The sequence below is a fragment of the Balaenoptera ricei genome, chromosome 3, assembly GCF_028023285.1.
Source record: "Balaenoptera ricei isolate mBalRic1 chromosome 3, mBalRic1.hap2, whole genome shotgun sequence".
Classification (NCBI taxonomy): Eukaryota; Metazoa; Chordata; class Mammalia; order Artiodactyla; family Balaenopteridae; genus Balaenoptera; species Balaenoptera ricei.
Genome location: NC_082641.1, coordinates 12,047,227 through 12,070,460, shown reverse-complemented (window position 1 = coordinate 12,070,460; position 23,234 = coordinate 12,047,227).

Below are 23,234 nucleotides of genomic sequence, written 5' to 3'. Positions count from 1 at the left end.
CAATGTGACTGCTCTAACAACCTCAAGTGGAATCATACGGCATTTGTCCTTTGGTGATGGGCTCATGTTACTTAGTATAATAATGTCTTCAAGATGCATTGCTGTTGTAACACATGTCAGAATGGCCTTCCTTTTCAAAGCTGAAAAATATTCCATTGTATGTGTATATCACATATTGCTTATCCAGTCATCCATCAATGGACACTTAGGTTGTTTCCACTTTTTGGCTATTGTAAATAATGCTGCCATGAACCTAAGTGTACAAATAACTGTTTGAGTCTCTGCTTTCAATTCTTTTGAATATAAAGCCAGAAGTGGAATTGTTGGATCATGTGGTAATTCTATGTTTAACTTTTTTTTTTTATAATTTTTTTTGGGGGGGGGGTTATTTATTTATTTATTTATGGCTGTGTTGGGTCTTTGTTTCTGTGCGAGGGCTTTCTCTAGTTCTGGCAAGCGGGGGCCACTCTTCATCGCGGTGCGCGGGCCTCTCACTATCGCGGCCTCTCTTGTTGCGGGGCACAGGCTCCAGACGCGCAGGCTCAGTAATTGTGGCTCACGGGCCTAGTCGCTCCGCGGCATGTGGGATCTTCCCAGACCAGGGCTCGAACCCGTGTCCCCTGCGTTGGCAGGCGGATTCTCAACCACTGCGCCACCAGGGAAGCCCCTATGTTTAACTTTTTGAGGAATAGCCATACTTTTTTCCACAGCAGAAAATACTCCCACCATAAAGATTATATTCTGCATAAAGATTATATTCTCTCCACATCCTCACCAGCACATTTTCAATTTTTAAAATAATATCCATCCTAATGGGTGTGAAGTGATATCTTACTGTGGTTTTGACTTGCATTTTCCTAATGATTAGGGATGTTGAGCATCTTTATAGGTGCTTATTAGACGTTTGTACATCTTCTTTGGAGAAAGTCATTTAAGTTCCTTGACTACTTATTGTCTTTGAAAACATTATGCCATCACTGTTGATATCTATAAAAATTAAAATTTGAGAGACCCTTATCTTTACTTCGGTTCTGCATTGTATCAGGTAGGGTCAGTTTTTCTAACAGAGGGCAGTGCGTAGAGGTTAACAGGTACTGATGCTGATGATGATGGTAGAGCTTAATTGAGCACTCATGAGGTGCCAGCTTCTATTAAGTGCTCCACATGTATTAATTAATTCAGCCCCCCACTTGAGATATGTACTATTATTATTCCCAATATACAGACAAAGAAACTGAGGAACTAGGTCATTCCGCTAGTAAATGGTAGCTGGAGAGTTGAACCCAGCTTCTGGGGCCGTATGGAAAGTATCTCCTAAAAAAAAAAAAAAAAAAAAAAAAAAAATCACTTTTCGGGAACTCAGTGATTCCCTGAAAGCCACGTCTGTTCTTTTTCCTGAATGAGCTGACGCTCAGAGAGCCCTGGTCCACCTGCAACAGCCCAGTCCTGGGCCTGGCTGAGATGCACCATGTCCCCCATCCCAGCATGAGGCAGAGCAAATGTGTGAGGCCAAGATCCAAGCTGGCGTTTCACAGCCAAAGCTGAGAAACACAGAGGGTCAAAGCAGGAATGGGGAAGCCAAGGTGCGAAGCCTAAACCGGCAGAGAAACCAGGAGAGTCCTCGAGAGAGGGGCCAACATGGCAGGAGTAGAAGCAGGTCTAAAGAACTCTAAAGCTGTCCAGAGGGCACAGGCAGAAGCTTCTGTGACTCCCGACACTGAGGCCTTAAGCTGTCCCAGCTGGGGCCTCATGCGACAGTTTAATCTGTGTTCCTTGGTCTGGGATTTTGTCTACTGTAAAAATAGTATCAGTCAACTCAATTACAACACTATCCTATCAGTCATTCACACCTTAGTGTCAACAAGCCTTGGTTCCCACCAAGAGCAGAGGTTGGTAAGGAGAGTGCAAAGAGAGCCTAAGAGCTGGCGAGAGGGATAAAGGAGATCAGCTGAGAGCCATAAAGGGAACTGAAGGATGTGAGGGTGCTGTGTGAAGAACTTCACAATTTTGTGTACGTCCAGACCAGAACTTACCAGAACTTAGTGTTTCCTTTTTTTTTTTTCCAGCAAATTAGATGGCTTCACTTGTTCCTAAATTCCTGACATCTGCCCTGCCTGCAGTTTGCATAGAGCGGGGCTTGCTCACCGTCTCCAGCCTTTGACCTTGGTGTTTGCACTCCCTGGGTGTGCTTTCACCTGGCTGACTCTGGTGGTCCTTCCAGATTCGGCTCAAGCCTGCTGGAACCCCCGTGATGAGTGAGCAGCCTGGGCCACTGCCCTCTCATGTGTTCCCACTGTTCCCACTGCACCCAGTACTCATCTCCCCACACTTGACCATGAGTTCCCAAGGCCAGGGACAAGATCTCAGTCTCCCCTGGGTCTCCTGCTCAAAGTCTGGTGGACACTGCATGAACTCTTGCAGAATGCAGAATGTAGGAATCATGCCTCTCTTCAGGGGCTTGCCATCCACTTGCCTCCTCTTGGCTGGGCTCAATGAGTCTGCAGATCGATTCCTTCTCTTTCTCTGCAAATGGGCTCTGAGTACTCAGATGTCCTTGTCAACGAATTCGTCTCCTGAAGGTTGGCACTTCCTCTTTCATGCCTGGTAAGCTCTTTGAGATTACAGAGACAGCAGGAGCCTCGCCACATGAAATATACAAATGAAAAAACAGTTTTGCTGTAAAATTTGACGATTAAGTGAAAATACATGAAGAGGGATGATCTCTAAAACTTTTAGATGTGTTACTGGGCTTGCAGCTCTGACTAGCCAACAAAGCATATTTTTATATTTAGTTAAAGAGGAACAGACAAACAGCAGCCTTTGTGGCTTTGTCTACCCCCATGCCACCCTCACTTTTATAAGTAAATCCAGGAGCAGGGAAGAAAACCATATTGCTCTTTTTCTCTGAATCATTTATTTTTCAGGCTCCCTGGGCACGCACACTCCGTTAGTTGACTGCTTTTCCAGCCTGACGTTTTGCTTCAGGGTTGACATTTAAGAGAAAGCCGCTGGAAAAGAGTGAACCTTGGAACCATTTAGATCTGGCTCTCCATCATCAGTTACTTGAAAGATAATGGGAAATCGCTTACCCATTCTAGGTCTCAATTTCCTTTACTGTAAAAGGAATAGAATGTACTGGATATGATTTCTCAGATCCCATCTAATCCTATAATCATGATTCTGAGATGAAGATTTCCTCCAACAGGTTGTTTTAAAAACTTGTGGGGGCTTCCCTGGTGGCGCAGTGGTTGAGAATCTGCCTGCCAATGCAGGGGACACGGGTTCGAGCCCTGGTCTGGGAAGATCCCACATGCCGCGGAGCAACTAGGCCCGTAAGCCACAACTACTGAGCCTGCGCGTCTGGAGCCTTTGCCCCGCAACAAGAGAGGCCGCGACAGTGAAAGGCCCGCACACCGCGATGAAGAGTGGCCCCCTCTTGCCACAACTAGAGAAAGCCCTCGCACAGAAACGAAGACCCAACACAGCCAAAATAAATAAATAAATAAATAAATAAATAAATAAATAAGTCAGGAGCTCTTTAAAAAATAAATAAATAAATAGTAATTAAAAAAAAAAAAACTTGTGCATTTTGGGACTTCCCTGGTGGTCCATTGGTTAAGAATCTGCCTTCCAATGCAGGGGACACGGGTTCGATCCCTGGTCGGGGAATTAAGATCTCACATGCCGTGGGGCAACTAAGCCCGTGCGCCTACTGAGCCTGCGCGTTCTAGGGCCCCCGCGCCACAACTAGAGAGCCTGCGCCACAACTACTGAGCCTACACACTCTGGAGCCCGTGCAGCACAACTAGAGAGAAGCCCTCGCGCTGCAACTAGAGAAGCCCGTGCACCGCAACGAAGAGCCTGAGCACCGATCCCGCGTGCCGCAACTAAGATCCCGCACGCCAAATTAAAAAAAAAAAAAAAGTTAAAAACTTGCGGTGCATCTAAATGATTACATATCAGGAAGCAAATAAAACTCATAGTGTCAAAGATATTGATTGACACTGGAAAGACATATTTGTTTCTTTTTGGGGAAGAAACGCTCTTTCTTCCCTTCTGGAGGGATTGTTACTATGTGGGTTAAAGGTGCAATGGGGACTTTTTCAGCCCTTTTGTCACTATAAGGAAAAACCTTGCATGATATTAACATGTATATGGAGGAAGTGGAACCAAGAGATGGAGAAAGAACCCTAGTACATTGTTTGAGCTCCTCTATTCAGCCATACCCGAAGCAGTAATACTCCTGTATCTTGCAGTTACATGAGCCAAAAAACCCCCCTTACTCCCATTTTTTTTTTTTTAATAGCTCAAGCCTATTTAAGATAGGTTTCCTATCGGTCACAACTGAAATAATACTAATACAGTGTATGCAGCCAAATTTTGTAGAAAAAAATATTTGTCCACAGAATAATATTGGAAGAATAAACCCCAAAATATTAACAGTTGTTATCATGGGTGATAAGATTAAAGGCTATTTTTTATTTTCTTCTGCTTACTTCTCAGTATTTTTCAAATGTTCCAAAATTATATATTACTGGTATAATTTTTAGTGTTATTTTAACACATGATCCCCTAAGAAACTGGGGGGACGTTTTTGTGTTATAGAGAATCTTGCCTCCTTGTTTTGGCCCTTTTATCTGAGGTTGGTTTCATACACTATTGATGTTTCCTGTGGAATAGTCACTGCTCAGGCCCTGGGTGGGCAAACTTTCTGTAAAGGGCCAGATAGCAAATAGTTAAGGCTTTGTAAGCCACATACTCTTCATGGTAACCACTCATCTCTGCCATTATGGCATGAAAGCAGGCCTAGATAATTTATAAATGAATGAGCATGGCTGTGTTCCAATAAAGCTTTATTTAGGAACACTGAAACTCAGATTTTATGTAATGTTCACATGTCACAAGATATTCTTCTTTTTTTAATTACTTTCGACCATTTAGAAATGTAAAAACCAATCTCAGCTCATAAAACTTACAGGACATGTGCTGGGCCGTAGTGGGCCTGCATGATGTATTTTGCTGACCCCCTGCTCTGTAATAGGATTTCTGTCATCACACTAGCTTTTGCTTCAACTTGAATGTCTGTGACATTCTGGGTGGAGTTTCCATTAGGAACGATAGTCCTACAGTGTCTGGCATGGTTTTTTAGCAAATCTCAGGGGCTTGGGAGTCGTCGATGATGCTTGTGTCTGTGCAGGCATTAGTGTTCTTTCCCTTTATTGAGATGCATGTAGGAATCTTCCTGCTTTTCCACCCTTTATGTTACAGTCAGAATCCCCACACCTCTGCTCAAGAGAGCAGCCATGTGGCAGTTCTTGGGGTGGTCAAGCCCTACTTTGGAATCTGAGCTTGAAGCTGATGGAACTTTGAAGGATTTTTTTGTTCATGGCTGCCAGACTGGCTTTCTACTCTGTGATGATCCCTAAGTGGAAGAAGTTTATTGCTCAAAAATATTAGGTAAATGATCGGCCAATGGCAATTTCAATTTTTAAAAGAATATTCGAGTTGGGAACATTTTTGAAGTTTCATTTTAAGAAGGAAAAGACAAGTAAAGGGGTTTACATTGATTGCCATCTTGGTGTGTTGGGAATGTTTCCAGCTATAACTAACAACAAATCTAAATTATGGTGAATAAAATGAGTAAGAGTCTCAGGTCACAGGAAGTCCAGAGGCAGGCATTGTTGGTGTTGAATCCACTGCTCAATCCTGTGACTCTCTCGGTCCTTCTAACATGAAGGCTGTTGATGCTTTAAGCATCGTGTTCAAATTCAGCGAAGGAAGAAGGGGAAGAGACAGCACCAGCTATAGGTATCCTTCCCAGAAGCCGCCAGCAGACAACCACTTAAGTGACATTCTACAGAATGGTGTCATGTGACTGTCCTGACTTCAGTGGAAGCTGGGAGAGAAAGCGTTAGCTTTTTCAGCCTCTAAGGTGGAGGTAGCAATAGAGACAGGAATTAGGAGGAGCTGGTGGTTGGCATAACATTTATGTGGTACTGAATAAAATTCCTGAGAGCAAGCAAAGCTATCTCACCCTACACAGTGGATCAGACCACTCAAGGAAGCACAGACTTCATCTGTCCGTGCATTGGAGTATCCCCAGCCCATAGCACACCGAAATCACTTAATAAGTACTTGCAGAATGAATGAATGAATGAGCCAATGACAAGACCTCCTGGAAACTCATTGTTGGTATGATCTATCCTTTTCTGGATAACACACCAACAAAGAACCCTTCGGTTCACTCATGCCTCTCCAATCTTCAAGCGTGGTTGAAAGCTGCACCTTGTGACAGAAAGCCCTTACACACAGCTCACCAGCTGTCTCTGCTCATCATTTAAACCCTGCTGAATCCTACCTGTTCACGGGCATCTTCCTTGACTGAGGAGAGGAGATGCACTGCTTCCACCAGCTTGCCCAGTTCAGAATGAAGCTTGTTTAGTGGCTACCTAGAGCCGGAAATCAGGAGACGTATTACCACAAAGAGGATAGAGATGGGGGTTGCGGAGGAGCGTCACAAATCTTCATGCAGCCCTTCCTATGTCCCAGATACTCCAGGGGGGATTACATATGATTATTCACACTTTATCATTGAGGAAGAGAAAGCTCACACAATTAAGTGTGAGCCTTTGAGAAATGTCATGGGTTAAATAAAACAAGATAAAAAAAGGAAAATTTTAAATTACCAAAAGTTGAAAATTGGTAGACGGTGGTTAACAGTGGCAGGTTCCCTGAAGGCATTGTCTCTTCTAACCTAACATGACCATAGGAAAAGAAACAAGGAAATGGAAAACCAAAGAAGAAACACCAGTAGGTAAAAAAAAAATTGCATCACATTTTTAGGTGAGAGAAGGTAGACAGAAGGGATAACTGAACAGAGGGAGAAAGCTTCCCCCTTCGATGCCCACTATGAAGAAACCAAGAAGAAGAATAGCTAAAAATAATCTTGATAATATATACTGAATGATTATTATATTCCTGGTACTTCCGGGTGTTTTACATGCATCATCTCATTTAATCCTCACCAAAATCTCACCAAGTAGGTAAGATTATTGTCCCTATTTTACAGATGAGGAAACAGAGGCACAGAGATGTAACAAGGTGCTTAGAAACTGGATTAATCAGAGAACAAGAAAGAATTCTTGGAAGTTAAAAATGTGATAATCCAAATAAAACATTCAACATTGCCTGGCCCAGAGTATAAGTTTAATCAAGGAACACTTACTTTCCAGTTTCACTTTTCTTTTCCATTATTGTTTTATGATCTACACCTGCATCCAAGACCGAGCACCCTTTATATTATTACAAGCTCTTATTGGACAGAGGATAAGATTTTAGTATCTTGGATAATAGCACAAACTCGACTCTAGATCCCTCCTTTGAAGGGAATTGACTGAGGTGAAAAGAAGCCCATCAATTTTCCTAAGGTCGTGCAACTACTTAGTAGGTACAACCAAGAATACAGCCCTGGTCCCCTGGCTCCCAACTGAATGCCCCTCCATCGGTCTTTTCTTGGTTCAGCACTGCAGTGGACATGCGGGGTGGGTCAGCTAGGCCCCTTCTTTCAGGGCATGCCCACCCTCCCTGGTTCTATGATGTCTTAAAGGGAATGCAAATCACAGGGGCCATTAGATCACCTCATTGCTCTGGTCAAGAAGGGGTCAATGACCCACAAAGAGCCAACTGGAGCCTTCCCTGGGTTTGGAATATGGACATTAGAATAAAGAAGTCACTTTTCACTAGGGTTGCTAGTAGAGGAGAAGGAAAAAAGATCTTTTTCCTATACTCATCTTAGGCACCCCAGCTGGGATCCTATAAATTAGGCAGGCAAAAGACAGATTAAAAGTGAAAAACAAACAGAAGTTTTTTCTCATGTGCATGGCACATTACATGGGGACACCCAGTGATGAGTAGCCCAAAGAGGTGGCTAGAATTTGGGCTTATATGCCATCTGAGGCTAAACAAAGAAGAGGGGTTTGGGGCTTTTGGACAAGGGAGGCACTATGAGAAGGTGACCAGGAAAGCTGTGCTAAACCAGGGTTGTTTAGTAAGGTTTGTTATGCAGATTTAAATCGGTGCCTTCTCCACTGATAAGAGTCAAAAGTCCTTCTCTTCCTACTACAGAAGAGGGAGACCTCTTGACAAATGGAAATTTACTTCAAAAATATAAATTTCCTTTACCAAAAAAGCCAACTTGTGCCCTGTTTTTGGAGTTTTTCCTGTGTCTTCTGATTCTCAAAAGTCTTTATTTTTTTTTCAATTCTTATTGGGGTATGGTTGATTTACAATGTTGTGTTAGTTTCTTCTGTATGGCGAAGTGAATCAGTTAAACATATACATATATTCACTCTTTTTTAGATTCGTTTTCCATATAGGCCATTACAGAGTATTGAGTAGAGTTCCCTGTGCTATACAGTAGGTCCTTATTAGTTATCTGTTTTATATATAGTAGTGTGTATATGTCAATCCCAATCTCCCAGTTTATCCCTCCCGTCCCCTACCCTTCCCCCTTGGTAACCATAAATTTGTTTTCTACATCTGTGACTCTATTTCTGTTTTGTAAATAAGTTCATTTGTGCCTCAAAAGTCTTTAGCTCAAAATAATTTGGGTGTGGAATGTTCTGGTACCCTTTCTTTGTTGGGGAGGATCTGCAGCCAGAGTGGCCACAGCCATCTTACTGTATCAAGTGTGATGGCAGGCCATCCCCGGAGATGGAGACAGAGATAGACGGCCTTGGTAATGCCACTGAGTGTGGCCAAGGGAAGTCCCTAGATGACAGCTGTGTGTGCAGCTGGTCTAGAGATCAATCAGACCAGTTGAGACAGGAAGCTGGAGAATTCCAGAAGGGAGGCCTCCAGGGAGAAAAGTGGAATTGGTTTTGTATTAATGCATTTGAGCTTTTGAAAAGTAATATGGTAGGTACCTGGTGGAGCTGATGGCACACTTGGAAAAAAATAAAATATGAGTACATAGGAAACAAGCAAGCGGATGAAGTGAGGCAATGAACTCCAGGAAGAACAAACAGTTGTACAAGAAGGGAAACATATATTACATCATAATTCTTGGCTCATCGATGGGCAATATTGACATCCTTAAAATAAGGTTAGAAAATTGTGACATACCATGCTAGTGGGATGGGAGGAGATTAAAAATGTGGGAAAGAGTAACAGAAATTTTCACCTCTTGTAGCAGGAAGTCAAAAGATAATGTCTAAAACGATAAACAGTAGAAAAGGTATATTATTTAGAAATATGAAAAGAAATACCAGAAGAACTAGGAAAAGAGTTGAAGTTATAGAGCACAAAGCTTGGGAGTTTTGCTGTTGTTACAAGCTTTTAAAAGCTATGCGGTTTTTAAATTTATGATTACTGGGGGGAAGGGTGGGGGAGAGATGAATTGGGAGATTGGGATTGACATATACACACTACTATATATAAAACAGATAACTAATAAGGACCTGCTGTATAGCACAGGAAACTCTACTCAGTGCTCTGTAATGATCTATATGGGAAAAGAATCTAAAAAAGAGTGGATAGGGGAATTCCCTGGCGGTCCAGTGGTTAGGAGTCTGCACTTTCATTGCCGAGGGCATGAGTTCGATCCCTGGTTGGGGAACTAAGATCCCACAAGCCGCATGGCCACACAGCACAGCCAAAAAAAAAAACAAAAGAAAAAGAAAAAAAAGAAATGGAAAACTAAAAAAAAATAAAAAAGAGTGGATATATGTATAACTGATTCACTTTGCTCTACACCTAAAAATAACACAACATTGTAAATCAGCTATACTCCAATAAAATTTATTTTTAAAAAGTTATGTGGTATTTAAAGTTATACATACTATTTTATACATATTATGAACATAAAATAGAAAATACTTGTACAGTAAATATGTGTATTTATATATAACCGTATATACGACTATGTTGTATATATACTAAATATATATATTCTTACTAAATACATATAAATTTCCAAAAAGTATTTATTTTGGAAAAATGTAACATAATCAGTAGTCCCTCAGAAGCCATAAATGTGAGTGGGGTCATTATCTTACTCTATTATATAAGTCAGCAAATAAGCACAAGAAATAAAGTCCTATGCCTCCCTCAAACACAAGTCTCTGTGAATACAGTAAAACTTAATGATATAGAGGGAAGAAAAGGAAAGGAAAAAGGTTTTCATTAAAATCAACCTCTTTACAACAAAACAGTGCAAAAAGAGGTCTTTATCTCCACGATGGCCCTGGAACTCCACCTAATAGAGAGGTAACCAGGCTCTGGCCCCATGCCCTTTAGCACACCATGTTCAAAGGCAGGGCTGAGAGCTCAGGCCATAAAAATGTCAACAGCTTAAAAATAACAGCTATGAAGTGTGGGCATGTATCTGCGCCAGAGAAAAATGAAGAAAGTTTCCATTTTCCAGGCACTCAGTATTCTCAAGACTTCTTTTCTTGCTGCAGTTCTTGGGACTAACTCCCTACAACCCTTTCCCTTTGATCCCAGCCCTCCAAAGTCCTGCCAGTGATGCACGGGACATTTGTGATGCTCTCAGTTCTGCCCTGAAGGCCAAGAGAATATCCCTGAGCTGTGTGAACCGCGAGAGAGGGTTGCTACTTGCCTTTCTGCCCAGGCTGAGCTCCAGAATCACGTGGGGTATGATTTGGGAACTCCTGGTCTGAAGCACCATCTCTAACTACACCAGGAGGACCTCTTCCACGCACGGGATCACAGGAGAGCAAAAGATCTGAATAAGAAGTGGGATCCGCCCTGTGGAGTGCCGCTTATATGATGTATAAGGGAGGACCTCGTGGTTTTGAGTGACTGAATCCTAATTGGAGTTATCGCTCAATGAATATTACCTAGTTTTAGTATAAACAAATCCAGTGTTTTATATTTGGAAGCCTTTCTTGACACCCAACAGCTCGGATATTGCTGCTAGGTCTAAAGGAACTGGCTTTAATTTAATGCCAAAGATGAGGGTAGTGAGGGTATGAGGACACGAGGCTCCAGAAACACTTAATCTCCTCCCGGATACGGTCCCTCGAATCTGCATGTCACTGGTCTCATGCTTGGCCCCTTTAGGAGCATTGTCAGTGACTCAGTAATTACACATACTATCTTGAAATTATTATCTTGAAAAAGAAAAAGAAAAACAGTTATGCATAAATAATCACAATATTTAAATTGGTTCAACATACTACAAAGCAAGGCTCAAAGACACCCAGATCCCTGATCCTTCAGGGAGGTGAAGTCGGCCATCTCCCTGTCCCCATCCCTCTTCCCATCTCCCTCTTTTTTTTTTCAGCTTTATTGAGATATAATTGACACCTACCATTGTGTAAGTGTAAGGTGTACAACATGTTGATTTGATACACTTATATATTGCAGTGGATCACCACCATAGCATTAGCTAACATGTCTATCAATCACTCACATAATTGCCATTTCTTTTTCGTGGTGGAGAACGCCATCTCCCCGCTTTGCTCACTTAATTGAATCTCTCATCCTACTTCTTTCCCACCTTCCGCATGTCCTCTTTATCCCTGTGAAGAACTAAAGAGAAATTTTAAATTAGGTCATTGCTCTCCTGACCCATTTACAGGTCAGGGTATTTCTCAGCAGTTCACATTTCAGACACGTTTAGGATGGAAGAGACATTGGTCCCAGCTCGAGACCGAGGATGGCTGGCAGCCGTCTCCTGAATGAATTCTGAATGAAGACGCTGTAGAACCCAAGTTTCATGTGGTTTTTACTCTATGGCTGGCAGCTTGAACTTCTGGTAAGCACGTCCACACCCATTCCGGCTCCCACATGGCAGCAAGTTCACTTTCACCCGCTCTGCAGCCACTGTGCTACTGGTTCCACCCTGACCATTTGCTGTTTGCCCCGGGAGCAGCTTGGGCAAACAGAGGAGATGGGTAGGTGGGGCAGGAAAGGGCCCTAATTACTGCCGACTAAAAACACAAGGTAAAGATGGTTTTATAGCAGGTAGCAGTGCCAGCGACAGTCTTACCCTGCAGGGCCCACAGGAAGCCAGAGAGGAACTGAGTTCACCTCACTGGGTAGTCACTGCCTCTAACTGGTCTGCTTTGAAGCAAAGTCTCATAAAACACTTCAGCAGCCACTCAGACAGAAGGGACAGAAATCATGGAATAAGCGTTATCCTGTCCTGTTGCTGGGTACCCTTGGAGTCAAGCATGGAAAATGTTTTCTTTTCTTCTTTCTTTGCTTCCTTAAAAATAAAATAATAGGGCTTCCCTGGTGGCGCAGTGGTTGAGAGTCTGCCTGCCAATGCAGGGGACACGGGTTCGAGCCCTGGTCTGGGAAGATCCCACATGCCGCGGAGCAACTAGGCCCGTGAGCCACAACTACTGAGCCTGCGCGTCTGGAGCTTGTGCTCCGCCACAAGAGAGGCCGCGATAGTGAGAGGCCCGCGCACCGCGATGAAGAGTGGTCCCCGCTTGCCGCAACTAGAGAAAGCCCTCGCACAGAAACGAAGACCCAACACAGCCAAAAATAAATAAATAAATAAATAAATAAGTAAATAAATAAATAAATAATAAAAAATAATAATAATAACAGGCAGCTGTCAGTGACCATAGAAATTCAGCTTTGCTTTTTTGGGTTGATTTGAGGCTTGTTATTGCAAACTGGGCTCGCTCCCTGGAGTCATTCTTCTGCCCCCAGTTCCTAAGGCTGCCCTCTGTGTACAAAGACAAAACTCAAGACATCAGTGTGCACAGGCAGAAATGTATTCTAAAGCCCTCCTTAAAAAAAAATTTTTTTTGAAGAGCTTTCCTCCAAACCTCTACAAATGAAAGGGTTGAAATTTAGAACTGCTGCGATTGTCCCAACTACAGTTTGAGGATTTTCTGGTGGGAATTCACTTGGGCAACTTGAAGGTCATATATACACTACCAAATGTAGAATAGATAGCTAGTGGGAAGCAGTCGCATAGCACAGGGAGATCAGCTCGGTGCTGTGTGACCACTTAGAGGGGTGGGATAGTGAGGGTGGGAGGGAGACGCAAGAGGGAGGGGATATGGGGATATATGTATATGTATAGCTGATTCAGTTATACTCCAATAAAGATGTTCAAAAAAAAAAAAGAAGTACATCTAAAAAAAAAACAAACTTGAAGGTCAGAGGCAAATGGGCGGCTTCTGTCGTTTACAGGCATCTTGAATGTAAACAGGGAGAGTCTGAGAGTCACTCAGCTCCCCACGTGGTTAGTTTCCTGGGAGAGCCGCATGGACTTAAAGCTTCTTGGTCTCTGCTGATTAAGAAGAGGAAAAGGGAGGAGAGAGCCAAGGTGCAGCATCCAGGGGAGGGAGCTGGGTGGGGACCTGGTGTGGGCGCCCCTCCCCCTCCCAGTCAAGTTTACAAAAGTGCAGTATCTCCAGGGAACAGACTGAGGCGTCTGTGTGGAAAAGGAGGGGACCAGGCAAATCAAGTCCATAACGGGTGCTGGTCATTAGGACACTGCCTGGCTTTCTGCCCCTCTGGCTGCACACTTGAATCACCCCGGGTACAAAGTGATGACTGTGAGGGATGGAGAAGGTCCTGAGGGGGGAAAAGGACTTGCCCACTGACGGAAGGTGTTTCGCTCTCCTGCTCTTTGGTTGTCTGGGTTAATCCTCAGCATTGCCGGCCAACAGCAAGGGAACCCCGCTGGGCAGTAGTAGTTCCTTTGATTCAGAGAAACCAGATTTAAATGCTACGTTATTTCAGTTATCCTGAAAGGACTGGAGCTCTAATTTACAAGGTCTTTTAGTTTAAGTCCTTCCCAAATTGGAATCACCCCCGAGGGACTTTGGAAAACCGAAACCAGATTCCAGACCACCAGCCCCAGAGATTCTAAGATGGAGGTTGGAATGGGGCTGAGGTTTCTGTGGTTTAAAGTTTCCAGGTGATTCTGATGGGCAAATTCTCTGTTTAGAAAGTGGGCTAAAGCTTGGATATGGTTTATTTTCCTATGGGTTATTTTTCAGGCATTACTAGGTTAGTAGCCAGAATTGGGTAACTGTCAATCAGGTGACTACTTCTATTAAGTAGAAGGCCAACATTTATGAGATGATCGTATAAACTGATTAACAAAGATGTGCACACACACTGGGCATGTAAAGGAGGATGAACAGACCAGGGAAATCCAGTCTCACTGCATCACTTGGCTGTCTCTCCCTCCAAGGGTTATAATCTACTCTTCAGTACAACAGTGAACATCATAAATAAAAATCATAAATTTTGTTGTTGTTGGTTAGAAGTTACAGGCATAACATACAATAAATAAGAGAGTATCTTCAAAAAGAAGATGTTATTAAGATTTATAAGTTGGGGTATGGCATTTGGGTATAAGTTTGTCCCCATAAATAAAAAGCATTTTTGTGTAGAAGATTTAAAATGAATGTTTCAGGGACTGATGGTCCCCCTAGGAAGGTGAGAATACTTGGACTGATGTGTGTTGAGTTTGTCCTACAAGCCTGGATGATAACACTGTTGTTTTTAATAAGCAAAACCCTCACAGTAAAAAACCAAGTTGTGTACCTAACACTAGCTAGTCGTACCTAAAGCTAGATGTCAGCTTTCTAAAAATTAGAGCTCACCTCAAAAAAAAAAAAAATAGATTTACCATATGATCCCAAAATAGAATTACCATATGATCCAGCAATTTCATTTCTGAGTATATACCCAAAAGAATTATAAGCGGGGTCTCAAATAGATATTTGTACACTCATGTTCATAGAAGCATTATTCACAATAGCCAAAAGGAGGAAAGAGCCCAAGTGTCCATCAACAGATGAACGGATAACCAAAATTGTGATATATACACACGACAGAATATTATTCAGTCTTAAAAAGGAAGGACATTCTGACACACACTACAACATGGATGAACCTTGAAGACATTATGCTAAGTGAAAGAAGACAGTCACAAGAGCACACATACTGTGTGATTCCACTTACATGAGGTACCAAGAGTGGTCAGATTCATAGAGATAGAAAATAGTCCGCAGGCACTGGGGAGAGGGAGGAATGGGGAGTTGTTTAATGGGTACAGAATTTCAGTTTTGCAAGATGGAAAGAATTCAGGAAATGGATGGTGGTGATGGTTGCACAACAATGTGAATGTACTTCACACCACTGAATGGTACACTCAAAAATGGTTAAAATGGTCAATTTTATGTTACGTACATTTTACCACAATGTTTAAAAATTAGAACAAAATCAATATAATTTTATTAGTTATGCTTCGGGGGGGTGTAAAAGAAAAGAGACCCAGTCTCCTTCCCTATTGTGCAAACAGAGGAGCATGGACCACCACAATGGCCAACTTTAAGATCATGATGAAGTAGGACAAGCGAATTTCTTTTTAACAGAAGTTTATGTTTGATTGTTTGTTTAGGAATGTCTCTCGCCTGAATTTTCACATTATCTAAGCGAGTTTTCAAAAACGTACATACAAATGTAAATATTCCAGTGTGCCCCCAAACCCAGGCAGGTATTGCCCCTTACAAGCCCACTCTAACAGCGTGTGTCCTTTTAGACTTTATAGGGGCCGCATCCCGGTGGCAGCATCACAGGAGGGTAGAGCTGGGAGACCAGGTTGGGGTAATACCGCCCTCCTTCTCCGGCTTCTCTCAGTCACCATCTCCAGCCAACGTAGCAGAAGCTCTTGTAAGTGACTTGTGAGCAGGATAAGCAGCTGCTCAGGTCGCTCTGCGCCCGCACCTGGCCCTCCACCCCGGAGAACACCCCCCAGCACTTCTGCCCCCAGCGGCTGAGTTGAGTTACACGTTTCCCAAGAGTCAGTGTTGTCTGTTCCCCACCAATTGCAACTGATTATCACAAATGTATAATGAAAAATTCATATAGCCCACTGAAGATGTGATTACAAGAAGAGAGTTGCTTCTATGAAAACTAAGTTGAAGGCTATTGGCTAAAAAAAATTAATTAATCAAAAGGCTATTAATTAGGGATGAACAAGATAATGATGGAAGAAGATGGGGGTGGGTAGGGAGAGTCCAACAAATCTATTCAGATACCACTTAAAGGAGAAAGAGCCTGAAAAATCACAGCCTGAAAAGACTGTGCATTTCAGGTGTGGTTATTTAAGAACAGTGACATAACAGTCCCACAGGCAGACCCGTGGGCAAAGCAAAGGCCTTGGTCTCACATCGAGAGATGGGGGAATGAATGGACATGTACATACTTTAGTCAAGGTAAGATGTGGAAGCCATGCATGAATCATTTTTTCAGTTCCCTGCGCTAACCAGCTTTTCCAATAACTGGCTACTCTTGTGGTTCTAGGCCACTTCTCCTGCCTTGTTCTCTCCAGACCTATAGTTTGGTTTTTCCAACGACTAACTACTGGGTTAACAAAGCCAACCAGCTGTTGGGTTGAAGGGGGGCAGATGGTAGTAGTAGCTGCCCTTCCACAACCAGAGAGAGGGGCACCATCCAGGTGTAGCTCCTCCCAGCGGCCGGGCTGTGGGCAGTTCCCTCCCCCATGTCTCAGTTTCCTCATCGGTGGAATGGGGCAGTAACAGCCCTCACTTCACAGTGTCCTTGCGAAAATAAATGAGAGGGTGTAAGTGAAGTGTTTCGTGGTGTCTGGCACGCAGTGACTTAACCAACAGCGATGTATTTTCCACAGCTCTGGAGGCCAGAAGTTCAAGATCAGGGGTCGGCAGCGTGGGTTTCTCCTGAGGCTTCTGTCCCTAGTTTGCAGGTGCCGCCTTCTTGCTGTGTCCTGACACGGTCTTTCCTCCGGTGCCCACCCCTGGTGTCTCTCTGTGGGTCCAAATTTCCTCTGCTTATAAGGTTACTCACTGGTAGCCTTGGATTGGGGCTCGCCCCATGGCCTCGTTTTAACTTAACCACCTCTTTAAATGCTCTGTCTCCAAATACAGTCAAATACTCCAAATACTGGGGGTTGGAACATCAACAGTGAATTTGGGGGGGGGGGGGGGTGGAACCCAATTCAGCCCCTAACACTCTTCTTTCACCCTCCCAAATATATTTCCATCTCTCCCACAAGGATGTGAGTCCCCCAGGGGCGGGGACTTGGTCTCTCCTTGCTGAGTCTCAAGTGCCTGGAATAGGGCCCGGCACACACACAGTAGGCTGCAGTACATGTCTGCTGAACGGCTAAATTCAGAATAAATAAAAGGGACCCAGGTTCTTCTCATAAGAAGTTCTCTCTTTGCGGTTAACTCACTCTCCTCAGAGGTAAGCACTAAGTTGAAGTTCTAGCTTCTACCAGGGCTGTTTCTCCCTCCTTGAGGGCGTGCTCCCTCTTCTCTCCCTTTCAAGATGGCGCGTTCAGGGATGCTCCAGGCGCCCAGGGGTCTCTGTGCCCCTTCCTCCATGTTCTCACGGCCTCCTCGGCAGGCAGACTGGTCGATGCCCTGACGCCAGAGCCCCCCACCCCCTCACGGCCAGCCCTGCCTGGGGCTCGGGAGCGGGTCTGGTGTGCCCCACCCCCGGCCCTGGCCCCTTGCCTCTTGCCCTCCTGCCCTGCTCGTCCGCTGACCCACTGCTCCACCGCTCTGTGCCCTCCCACCTCCCATGCATGGTATGTGCATGTCTCAGGCTTTGGGGCACTAGTACCCTTCTATCTGGATGCTTCCTTCACCCTCCTGCTGGGAAGCGGGGTCCTGGTGGGAGGGGGGACGCACGAGTGCCTCAGGCCCAGAGAGGCGGCACGCCCAGCCATTTCTAATTCGGCCGACGGAGGTTGGCTGTGGCGTGATGCCTGCGTGAGGCCTCCTCCGGGAACCAGCTTTCTGCTCGGGGGTTTCCTGCCCCACTTCCCTCCCCTGACTTGGTGTTTCTAGCTCGTCCTCACCCCCATGGGATTCCGATCCCAAGAAGCAGCAAAGTCTCTCTCCTTCCTCTTCTGGTCTGTTGGGACTTCTCTTACCATCAGCCTTCTTCCCTATTTTGGCCTCAGGGCTGCTCTTTTTTTTTCTCCTGGAGGCAAGGCTGCCAGAGGAAGGAGAAGGAAAAGGAGAAACAACCCAGGGGACCAAGAGGAAAATTCATCAGTCGGCATTTCAAAAACAGCTTTCTCATTACACCATAATGATAGAAACTTTTCCTCTCCTAGTTGCTGAGGGAGAAGTCAGCAAGCCAGGGAGGGAGCAGGGAGCCCTGCCTCTGTCTGGAACGCTCTGTGTCTTTCTCTTTGCACCCTGGAAAGCACCGTGGGCAGCTCGGCCAGGAGACCAGGCACCGACCGCCACTCTGACCACCCGAGTGTAACTATGGGGAAACCGTGGACAAGCCCCCTACTCCCCACACCTGGAAGGATCAGCCACTGACCACCCTGACCCTCAGTAACAGAGTCCCAGAATGAGGAGTGGAATTCCAACACGTACCATCGTGTGCTTAACCGAGGAGGGGGACGTCATCTAACCCAGGTCTTTCCCTTTCAGCCAACGATCAAAAGTAGATTCTGTGTGAAGCTTCAAAAACTGTAGACAGTAAAGAGCCATCACGGACCCCATCCTGCTCTAGACTCCTCTCCCCACCCCCATCCCCGTTAGAAGCTGCTGGTTTATTCTTGTGGTCAGGACAAGCTGTCTCTCCAGATTTTCTAGGGCATTCCCCGCCTCCAGCCTTCTGGCAAGTGTCCCACTGAAAGAAAACTGAGAAGTAATTCTGTAACGTCGTCTGTAGAACTTCCTCTTTGAGGGCTGACTGTTGGTAAGCAGTTACAATACCAGGAGGGGCTCTGGGCACTGTTCAGAGCTTCTCAAGTGTTCCAACCTAACTTCTGGAGCCTGGAAAGGCTGGTGGGAGTTGTGTTGGCTGGCATTTCCAGATGGGCATTGCCATAATGCCATAAGATGTCTGCAAAACAGGGCAGAACATACAGGAACCAGCTGTGAGAAAGCATCCCTAGGGGGGTCATCTATAGTTTAAGTACGGCTTAATGATTCTCTTGTGATGGCAGAATGCATTTGTAAATTTAGGTAACGCTGTAGCCCACAAAATACTGGGCATGTGGCAATGAAAGCTGATGTCCCTGGCCACACCTTGTGCCCTCGCTGTTGAGAGGATGCTTATTGGTGTTATCCTGGATGTGACACAGAATTTCCATGCAAGTGTTAAGAGAGAAGAGGTCCTGCCAACCCAGGTGGTCTGGAGCATAGAGAAGAAAGTACAGACTGGACCCAAATAGAATCTGTCTTCTTCTGGGCACAATGGTTGCCGTCAGACCTTCGGTTTGATTTATAACAGAACCCCATTGATAACCTGTGCCAGTTATTGTTTATTTAAGTATGCAAACTATCCAGGACTCTTGCAGCTGGGAGTGAAGGAGTCATAACTAAAACTGCCATTAACAAAAAAGGGAATTCATGGCTCACGTTATGAACACATCTGGGTTGTTTCTGGTTTTAGACGTGGCTGAGTCTGGTGTTTAAATCATGTCATCATCATCCTTTCTTTTTTATCTAATGATTTTTTTCTGTTCTCAGTGTTATAGATTTCTTCTCTTATCTTTATATTCTATACTACAAATTTGGAAAACGATCAGTGTCACCTGGTTTGCAGGACCTCTTTCATTAGATAAAAGTCCATGAAACCAGCACCCAGATCTCTGTTTCTAAATAAACATTCTCCCGTAAAAGGAACCAGGATGCCTTAGAGGAGTGGCAGGGGTGGGGAAAATACAAGATGAATCTGAAGCATCTTTAGTACCAGAAGGTAAGGAAGTACAAAAAAAAAAAAAAAGATAGGGGTATGTCAAAGGGACACAGGAGCCAACCAGAAAGAGCTCCCAGAAAGAGCTCCCAATGACCAGAGCTGGGACAATCTGAACAACAGATTAGGGCATGTTAAGCAGGCAATACAATAAGCAGTCACTATAGTTATAAATATTAACATTTTAAAGCACATGGAAGCAACTTAGACTTTTGAAAACAAGACATCAAACTGTAAATCCATCTATATAAAATTTGCATAGGATAAATAGTGAAAGGTCATAAAACATCCAAAATGTCAAGAGGGGTGATGTTGGTGATGGAATCCCTTCTTAGTTTCCACAATACTGTATTACTTTTAAGTAATTCTTAGGAAGATTAAATTCATAATGCAAATAATCACTCTCTAATTGCTTTTAAGACTATAGATGTTCTTTCTTGCCTGAGATTTGCTTCAAGACCTGCTTATCTATAATCAGTCTGTGCTGCAGACTTTGAAATATAAATTTATGTTGTGTCTGATGACATGTCAAGAAACTCCAGAAAGAAAAGGGAACCCTTCCACACTGTTGGTGGGAATATAAGACGGTGCAGCCACTACGGAAAACGGTATGGAGGTTCCTCAAAAAGCCAATAATAGAGTTGCCATATGATATAGCAATCCCACTCCTGGGCATATATCTGGACAAAACTATAATTCAAAAAGATACATGCAAAAAAAAAAAAAAAAAAAGATACATGCACCCAAATGTTCATTGCAGCACTATTCACAATAGCCAAGACGTGGAAACAACCTAAATGTCCATTGACAGATGAATGGGTAAAGAAGAGGTGGTACATGCATACAATGGAACACTACCCAGCCATAAAAAAGAATGAAACAATGCCATTAGCAGCAACATGGATGGACCTATAGATTATTATACTAAGTGAAGTAAGTCAGAAAGAGAAAGACAAATACCATATGATATCACTTATATGTGGAATCTGAAATGACACAAGGGAATTCCCTGGCGGTCCAGTGGTTAAGACTGTGCTTCCACTGTCGGGGGCATGGGTTTGATCCCTGCTCGGGGAACTAAGATCCTGCATGTCACACGGTGTGGCCAAAAAAATATATACGTGACGAAATGAACTTATCTACGAAACAGACTCACAGACATAGAGAACAGACTTGTGGTTGCCAGGGGGAAGGGGGGGTCAGGGACTGAGAGTTTGGGATTAGCAGATGCAGACTATTACATATAGAATGGATAAACAACGAGGTCCTACTGTATAGCACAGGGAATTACGTTCAATATTCTATAATAAACCATAATGGAAAAGAATATGAAAAAGAATACACACACACACACACACACACACACACACACATATGTATAACTGAATCACTGTGCTGTATACCAGAAACTAACACAGCATTGTAAATTGACTATACCTTAATAAAATGAATTAAAAAAAAGAAAACTCCAGAAGGATTTAGTATCGCCTCTGCAACCCGATGGCCATCTTTGCCGTTGGATAGATGGACACTCCTTGACTTTGAGGGTGTAGTTTCTCATCATAAATCATCTTTGGGAGTGAAGGCAAACATGCGATGGGAGTAAGGAGGGCAGCTGAACTGAACCAGGCTCCAGAAGCATTGGGTCGGGGTAGGGGATGTGAGCTGAGATTGTCTCCCACGTGAGACAAGCATGGTTAGGGCTTGCCAGACATGGTAGGGAAAGTTCCTTCCACATTCCCCAGGGAGAAGCATGACCCTGAGGTTTTCCCTTTTACGCCAAATGCCAAGAAATAAATCCCACATAAAATATCTTGTTGATGTTAGTACCTGAGGGGAAATCAAGTTCAGCCCATGATGTGAACGGGAACGCACAATAAATAACACACAACTTAGGGACTTTGGGGTGTGGCCAGCCTGAGTTTCCCCCTGCGTTGTAATTGCTAGAGAGTCTGGCTTGTAAACCACCAGCACACCACAGGAAGTGCAGGCAAACAATGAGAAAATCTACTGGGACAAAGGAGATCCCTAACCTATGAACTGCCCAAGGCTGGAAATCTGGTACTCCAGGCACATCTTACCAGAGAAATAATGTGAGTGGCCATCGGGCCCTGGGCTGCCCACAGGAGCCTACTTGACCTGCCGGAAGCTGAGCCCAGGGGAGAGGGGGTCCTTGTCGTGGAGCAGAACAAACCCAGGGTGATCTTGGTTTCTCCCTCTAGAACCCACATGTTTGAAGAACAGTGGCTTGAATTTATAGAGAATGAGGAAGCAGATGGTGAAACGGCTTCTTTCTTATACAGCTTGGAAGGGAACTGTGGGCCCTTGCAAAGACTTTAGTAACCAAAGCACTGATTCTCTGCAAGGTCTACTCCGCCTTGAAGGCGTGTGTGTGTCTCCCTGTGTGGATATGCACGTAGACATAGGGCGTATACACAGTTGTCCCATCACACCCAGCTGCAGTAAACGCCACCTTCACTTTTTAAATCACATAACTACCTTGGTCCACTCCTACAAGAGAAATGACCAGAATATCTATCTCCCTTATGTAGGAGGGGAAGTCCCTCTCTGCTCCCAGGGTGTTCTGTCGAAATTCCTTGAACTAATGCCTTCTAAGAGCGATGGGGCAGAGCTTCTGCTGGTCCCTGCAAGTAATAGTAGCAGAGCTACTGTGAGCCTGACAGTGTTCTAGAGACTTTCTATGTGACGATTCCTTCCATTCCCACAATAGTCCTGTGAGGTGAGCACTATCATTATCCCAGCTTTACAGATGGGGGACCAGGTGGAGCTTGGGCTCTTACCCGCCGTGTGGGACCGCCTCCTGGCCCGTGGCCACCGACGTGGCTGAAGCTTGGCACTTCCCTGTGGCCTGGGGTTGTGCACAGCCAGGACAGGTGAGGAGCCTCACGATGCATCTTTCTGAATCTGCCATGTGGGGGACGGAAGAGCCACCACGTGTAGGGACGTCAGGGCCTGTGCATGGGCACGAGGGATGATGGACGCAAAGCCAGCTCCCCAGCAAACACCACGTGGGTGCAGGATCGTGCCCATGATGGAGGAGAAAGGGGATCGCCTGGATGGGCACTGAGCCAGGCCTGGCTCTGCTCCCCACCCCAGGGGCTCAGCTATGTGTGAAGGGCAAGGTGAACAAGCTGGGATGAGGGCCAGAGCGGAGTGACAGCTGGCCCCGGGCTGTGAGCGAGACCCGGTCACTAGAATATAGGAATATGGTGATCGTCAGCTGCATCTATTTTATCTACTTTTAGGAGCCGAGGATGAACAATAACTTCATTAAACTAACACAGAAATGGCAGTAGGTGAAGGAACAGAAGTCATACAATGAAACTCGGATAAAAGAGTTGAAATTTACAAACAAACTAACAGAAAAACATTCTAGGTTATTAATATTCAGTTCCACAAAATGATGACATATTTAGCTCTAGAGCCTATTAAATAAGCAGTTATTTAGAAGAAATAAACTTGATTCTCTTCATTTAAAAAAAAAAGTCACTCACTGGCTGGAG